This window comes from Helicoverpa armigera, chromosome 12 (genome assembly GCF_030705265.1).
Source record: "Helicoverpa armigera isolate CAAS_96S chromosome 12, ASM3070526v1, whole genome shotgun sequence".
NCBI lineage: Eukaryota > Metazoa > Arthropoda > Insecta > Lepidoptera > Noctuidae > Helicoverpa > Helicoverpa armigera.
Window position 1 is genome coordinate 10,854,030 of NC_087131.1, and position 8,293 is coordinate 10,862,322.

Here is an 8,293-nt window from a genome sequence, read left to right on the forward strand (position 1 = left end):
TGTTCATTTAACAATAAAGTGCTGTAATAAAGATTAAAGTAGAAAAAAAGTGAGTGTAAAAAGATGAAACTGAAAGATATTAAAATTCCGAGAAAAATGTATTTCATATAATGTTTCAGGAATTTAATTTGCATCGCGCCATGTCACTTTTTAATAACTCCGAAGAATTCATAGAAAGCTAAGAAACTGTAAATCATGCGTGTGTGAAGATATTTTATCAAAACGTTTTTATTAAGGGCTTTTCAAAAATGTAATCTGAAACACAAGAAAGTTTTGTGTTTTTAAGGTTCCGTACCCAAAGGGTAAAACGCGACCCTATTGTTTTCGCTCCTCTGTCTGTCCGTCCGTCCGTCCGTCTGTCACCAGGCTGTATCTCATCAACCGTGTCAGCTACAGAGCTGAAATTTTCACAGTTGATGTATTTTTATTGCCGCTATAACAACAAATACTGAAAACTAGAATTAAATAAATATTTTGGGGGGCTCCCATACAACAAACGTGATTGTTTTGTCCATTTTATAAATAATGGTACGGAACCCTTCGTGCGCAAGTGCGACTCGCACTTGGCCGGTTTTTTAAATTAACATTACTAAATGAGGTTTTACAACCATTTACCTAATAGATGTCCTTTAACCCGTCTTCAAAATACGATACACAAACTACAGCGTCGTAAATTTTTACAACCACCTCGCAAGATTTGAATACCTCTGAAACTCCAGTAAATTTTAACTAACTATAACAAAGTTTGGAGAATCTAGCGCTTACAAGCAATGTTCTACCGGACACTAAGTCCATTGTTACAGGTGCTTTGAACAACAATTCAACTTGTATAAGTCCACTTAGAACTCAGAACTTTCAAGGAATTAAACATGAACAAAGTATGTAAATAAGGCAATGCGTGAACCAAATTTAATTAGTCGCCGAAGTTGGCGTCTTTGGAAAATCCTTGGAGAACAAAATGACTAGCGGAGATGTTATAACACAGAATTTCCTAAGAAGGTAGTGCACCAAAATGCGGGTGTTCGAGACCAGGAATGTTACTAGCTCCGCCTTTACACGCCTTTCTTAGAACTCACTAACTATTAAAAAACCACAAATTAATCAAGACCAATCTTTGACTGATTACTTTTGACTTGACAAGGAATCCGAACGCCTTTTAGTTCTAGTAACTGATCACGCCTACAATACATTATTTGACCTACGAGAAGGCGCCTGACCTACCTTTCTTAAGGCATATCCGCTATAATTCCTTCCTCCTTGGAAAATCAAATTCAAGTTTTGCATCGTTCTACAGTATAATCTAACTATGATTATGTTAATTTTGCAATTCTATTTTGAAGGGAAACTTGTTAGCGGGTATTGTGGAGACAAGAATGTTTTTGATACTAGAACTGCTTGGAAGATTTTGGGCGTTTATTTAAAAAAGTCATTAGACATGAAAGCTTTCCTTATCGCGCTGATTTCAAATAGTTAAGGGAAGAATAGTTAAAATTGCATTGGATATTCCATTCATTGGCTTAATTTAACATGCCTTTGCATTTTAAAATATTAATTATGAAAAGAAACATTGGACTATACATTGTTAGAAACCCTTATTTCCGTATAATCAAAATAATTTACAGGGTGATAAAATCCTGTGATAGAGTTGAGGTTTATTCTACCAGAAGGGATTAAAGTTTTATTATAATCCAGATGATCATTGGAACGGAAAGTGTTGAAATTTCACGTAAACTAATAAAATATAGCAATTCGCTGACGTCACGTTTCGGTGGGCACAAATTTGATAATCACGGGTCCGAGGTCCGGATTTTGTGAGGTCCGATAATTCGGAATGCGTGCGTAAGAGTCGGTGACCTTGCCGAGTTAGATTTGTATTTTGATTAAGGTTTCATTTTGAAAGTAGAAATAATAGGAAGGCAATTTGGTGGTAAGTATCTGAATTTTATTTGGACGTATAAAACATAGGCCTCTCCAAGTGCACGCCACTGAGATCGATTTTTTGCACTTGGAGAGGCCTATGTCCAGCAGTGGACTGCGACAAGCTGATGATGATGATGATGATGATGATATATAAAACATAGGGGTATTATGTATATCCACATTGAACATAGTCTTCTTTCATCCACATCGTCAAAAAATATTTCCAAGATTATCTTTACATTAAAACCACCTATTTTACAGAAAATCTTCGTCCATTTAAAGAAATACAGTTTATTAAAATGCACTAATAAAAACCAAAGACATTTTTACTATCTCCTTCGAACATGTAAAATAGCTTGTAGATAAATATTACGATATAAAAAGCACTTCTGGATTCAGGTCAGAGCAAAATGTAATTGGGCTGGAGAGCTGCACCTAAATAAAACTATGCTCTATTTCCAACGAGTTTATTACCAAAAAGGCACTACAAAGTTACTGGCTACCGATTTAAGAGTAAACTGCTTAATAAGTAGTGTAAAAATCTCAAAAAGTTCCCCAAACTGTTATCCGGTCCTTATGCAATGTTTTCTGGAAATTTTATTTAGCCAAAGTACTCTATAATTTTCTGAAGTGGTCACTAAGGGTCACTCAGCGTTGATTTGTTTTGTAAAAAATCTAGGAAACTGATTTTCTTTTGCTTTGCAAATTGACTTATACCAAAGTGTAAAGAGTTAGACATCTGATTATTATTCTACGCGCTATTATTTATGTATTGTAATATGCACATTAATAGTTGAAATATGCAGAAAATACATATTATCGAGATACTATTTATTTGTCTTTCAGCATGGTCCTCATTCCTTCGCATCATATACCAAGATAGCCGGTTTCCACATATTATCTAGTTTTTTCGGATACTTATACACGGCTACAAAAAACTAGCAGGAATAGTTACTTTTTTGGGCTCCGTTGTTTTTTCAGCACATTTCCTACACTGCCGATTCGTATGAAATGCAAATGAGACGGTCGTTGTGTATTTGTCATTTTGTTTATACAAAAAATACTAGGATACGAGTAGCTACGACTGTGGGATGAACATTCGTTTTTTGTTTATGTGTACTTAAGTAAGAATGTTGTATTGTATTTTATTTCTATGCCTTCATGGATAGGTATAGGTATATAGTGAAAGACGTTGTCCTGTCTTTAAAGTATTCTAGGATAATTTTTATCTAATTTCCGTTTTGCTATTTCACCTGCATCCTGTTCTATACCTGGATCAACAGCACACTCAAGCTTAGGTCACTTCCAACTAAAGTAGTTTTCTGTTAAAAATAAATTACACTGTGTAACGTGAAACACACAAATCTTACCTCTTAATAATATTACTATATAGAAGTATCCATAAGAAGAAAACTTACCAGTTGAATGAGCATTTTAAGTTTTCAAGAATAAACAAAGAAAATTACGATTTCTACAACTAAACAAACCATCCGTAACTACAACAGTTAAAGTAGTATTTCAAACTACCCGCTTGACTGAACACCAGGTTACCAAAGGCTGAGGCACCGCAGATCGATGCTTAGACCTTTGATGTCTATTTTCAGTTCTGCCAGTCAAGTGAACTGGGAAACTTTGAGATGGTAGTGTTTTATGTAGGTAGGTACCTATAGATGTTTTAGCAGGTGAGCTATAGTTGTGCGTGTGTAAATGGAACTGCACATTATCTTTGTGTGATTTGGCAACGCGGCCACTACTAGACGATACAGACAACGGCACATCAACCTCCTTTTTTTTTTTAACGACGTCGAAAATCATCAAATGACCCCTCCCGCTGTGGGTTAGCAGCGGTGAGGGAGTGTCAGACTCTTACTAAAAACCGTCGTGTTCCGTCGTAGGCATTTTATATACCAAGGCCGCGGTATCTCTTTCAAACAACCCGCAGACATCAACCTACCTCAATCTGTCAAAATTTCATTACATTTTCAACTTTATCACAATAGTTACAGGGTTTTTATCGTCTCACTGCTGGACACAGGCTTCTCACACGGAGAACGACACACACATAATAGTGGAAGGTTAATGTTTGATTGGTAAAATTTTACAGATTCGAGCAAATTGACACTATAACTGCTGACGTCCGTACATTTTCATAAACAAGTATGGCTGACCGGTTTTTTTAGTTGTTGGATATTTCTTGAAGAATATAATTACTTTGTCTATTGTTTCATCTTATTTACTCTGTTACTGTTACAGCCTTTTTATCATCCCACTGCTAAGCACAGGCCTCCTCTCACACGGAGAAGGATTGAGCGTTTATCACCTTCTCCTTCCTTTTTATGTACTTTATCACGAGCTTAATAAAAAGCTACTAAAATTAAAATCCTGTCGGCAAAAAACTTCATAAGAAACTGCACTTCTTATGAAAGAAATCTCCTAACTCCTTAAGTTATAATCTAAGAACTTATGTTTAAGTTTTAACTCCTTTCTTAATCCTTACCCGTCTTGTTGTTCATTGAGCCATCTTACACTTAAGTGCAAAAATATACCTATGTTAGAAATAACATAAGGCCTTAATAAAAAAAAATACTATGTTGACCCAGATACATTGCAATCAAGTGTAAAACTATTTAAATGAAAAGCTTTACTACTTTATTAGGTATCCTCATATTAGAGACTGTCAAGAAACATAGGTCACTTTCTACCCCGTCACGAAGTTATTCGGACTCTCCGAAACAAGAAAAAAATCATTATGACAAGATGGTCACCTATCTACGGACCAACCGCGCCAAGCGTTGCTTAACCTTATACAGTGGAATCCGGATATAACGACCTTCAAGGGACCGACGATACTATGTCGTACTAACCGGACGACGCACAAAACGGACGGATTATTTCTCATCATCTCATATGATTTTTCTTAAGTACATAACTTAACTTGTACATACACACATAACTTACGAATACATACTATTATCTTCTTCTTCTTATATATAAAAATGAATTGATGTTCGTTAGTCTCACTAAAACTCGAGAATGGCTGGACCGATTTGGCTTATTTTGGTTTTAAAATGTTCGTAGAGGTCCAGGGAAGGTTTAAACGATACGAAGTTTGTTGGGTCAGCTAGTCTTCTTATATATAAAAATTTATTGGTGTTCGTTAGTCTGACTAAAACTCTGGAATGGCTGGACCGATTTGGCTTATTTTGGTTTTAGAATGTTTGTAGAGGTCCAGGGAAGGTTTAAACGATACGAACGCGGGGCGGGGGTGCGTAGGTAAACAAAACATTGCGCGTGTGTCGTTTTAACCGGACGTATTATAATAAATATTGGTCGCTATAAGCAGTTGGTCGCTTAAACCGGAGTCGCACTAAACGGTTATTTTGTCTTAGTACCTATATACGAAACCTAACTTGAGTAAAGATTATCGTCGCTAAAACCGATTAGTTGTTATAAGCGAAGTCGTTATATATGAATTCTACTGTAATTAATCGATCCGCGCGGCTTTGACTAGACACGAGTTTTTCATACATAATTATAAATATGTAACTGTATAGTTTTATTATACAAGTCTGTAGACGAATAACTTACGAAGTGGTTGTTCTATAGTAAGCCGCAAAGCTAACAAGGTTTCTTCAATAAAATTTTATAATTCATAGTTTTAGGTCCATTGAACTAAAATGCTAATGAGCAAGAGAATTATAGGGGTTGGTCAAGAAATACCTATTTAAGTAGGGTAATAAATAATACTAAAATCTACTAGGATTAGTAATCTTGGATAAGCAATAGCCATGAAAATTATTAAACCTAAATTATTACTTTTTGCCAAAACTAGTCCAGTATTAATATCTATTTTCTATGAAAGTTGTAACTTTATCTGTTTGTTTGTAGTTGCTGTAGACTATACAATATTGCTATTGACTTTTGACGTGTCATTGACCTGAAAGTCTGGTACTTTACTATAATAGCTGTTTTCCCGTGGTTTCATCCGTTTCCCTTGGAAACTTCTGCCCGTATCCGGATAAAAAATTGCCTGTGTTACTCAGAAAGAGTGTAGCTTTCCAACAGTGAATTTTCTTAATCGGTTCAGTAGTATCAAATTCTTTTGGGAAACAAACAAAAATAAAGTTTCCACTTTATTATATAAAAACAATACAAGGTAAAATTATATGCTGCTCGTCGCAACTATACCTAATACTATAGAATTAAGTGACTGTAAGTAGATAGAAGCTCCTTTGAGAGAGACTGTACCGTCCAAAGGGAGGAAGTCTATGATTCTGTTACTTGCATGTGTGTGTGTGTAACTTGCAGGTAAAACCAAATTCTGCATGTGATCACATACAGGGTTATTTATGTAAGTACATGCAACTTTTAATATAAAAAAAACAGTAGGTATACGATGAAGTGACTCTCAGTCTTTCAGTATTGATTACACCAAAATGACTTTCAATCTAAGAAATAGCTTACACCAAAGCAGATGCCTACACGAAACCGTTGATTAACCCTCACTAAGACACCTTGACATCACAACTTTCAAGGTCTCACCCGAGGTGCCAAAAGGTCAAACTTGATCCGTAAATACTAAACTTTGATTAGATTTGTTGTACACTTTCAGCCGTCCATTAGAATGCAAGCCAGGGACAGTTGTGTAATTGAATTTTTCCTAGTCATTGAGCATGAATATTTCTCGTTTTTTGTACATTTCGTACCACCTCTTTTATAGTTCGCGTCTGTGATGCGTGGAATATAAAAATCGAAATGGATTTATTTTTTATGAATGTTTCACGTTCTCAATTTATGGAGTTCATATTTAATGCAGGCCCTGAGTGGCCTGGTAACACCTTGCTCGATTGGGATGTTTACCTTTTCACGAATCGTGGGTTTGGTCAATGTTGCTCGTATAAATTTTATTGGGGAATGATAGGAAATGTTCGCCTAGTAACGATTTAGATGATTTATTATTAACTGAGAGCATTATAAAGCGTGGAAGAGTTTCCATCTCAAACCAAATATAATGGATAACATCTTTGAGAGTTTCTAAACATCGTATTTTATTTTAAACTTGTTGTTTCGTTCTGTGTTAAGCTATTTTAAAATCTGTTCCGAAATTGAGTTATAAAAGTAAGAAATATCAGTGAATTTTAACATGTATATCGTTTTAATCCAACGCTGGCTGTCGACAAAAGACAGAAAAAATACAGTCATCAAAAAACCCATTTAATCCGTGATATACCTAACTAAATTGCGTAGCTATTAAACCTAAATTGAACAGGAACGGGTTTGCAGTTAAAACTAGCACGTTACACTGTACGTACACTATTTTAATTGCCATCATAAAAAAGTACGCAGTTTGTTCTCCAATTTTGTTTTGACACGACTCTCAAATAAAATTGCTATCCACGCCAAACCAAGCTACGTACGGAAAAAGGGATTTTGTACGTTCGTGTTCACAAAGGTTTCAATATGTAAGCGGATTTACTGGAAGATTAAGAAAAATAAGCGAAAATATAAAGTAGGCACAATATTCTTAACAATATCAGTGGATTTTGGTTTAGTAGATTTATGCATAAAAGGTAAGAAATTGAATATTCCCTTGGAAAAGTAAGATTACTTTTTCCACTCGCTTAGTAAAATTCTTGTTGGATTTTTTTAATGTTACGTTTCTCGGAACTTAGATTTTGTAAATCCAAGAACTGTTTACGCTAAAAGTTACGTGCTTAAGTTTATCTTTGCTTTTTCACCTGTTTAATCGTGTTAAACTCTACACTTATTCATCCATAAATGTTAGAAAGGGCCAAAAATACAGCCTTAATTCAACGACTGATGTTAACTCCTCATGAATTCATTACATTTGAATAAGGCCCACATTATTTCCCTGTGGCACACCAATATCGAACAATCGCATGAGAACCCCATTCATTCATAATTCAATGACTCAATAAGTTAACTGATAAAATCTCAAAATTGTCATAAAGAACGAGCTTTATCGTGGTTACTATCTAAAAATTTTCCCCAAAATACAGCAAGGTACACTTTATCAAATGCATAGGTTAGGTCACGCTAACTGGGGTGGGCAATGAAAATAGCTTGTATTTTCTATCGGCACGTTGCTACCACGGCTGTGAATAACCAAACAGACCTGTTCAAGTAGAATTTAATCAACTTAGACACGCGACCTCTCACGCAAGGGCTTTCCTCGTTGCTAGCAATTATCATGTCGATTTTATACTGATTGTGTTTTTGTGAGCCTTGAGTGGCGGACTTTCCCTAGTTCTTTTTTTTAACGTGGTGAACCTATTGATTTTCAGGCTTTTAAAAGCTTTTTCGTTAACATTGACGTGTTTCAAATAATTGCGCAAGATTTATGGGTGAAAAG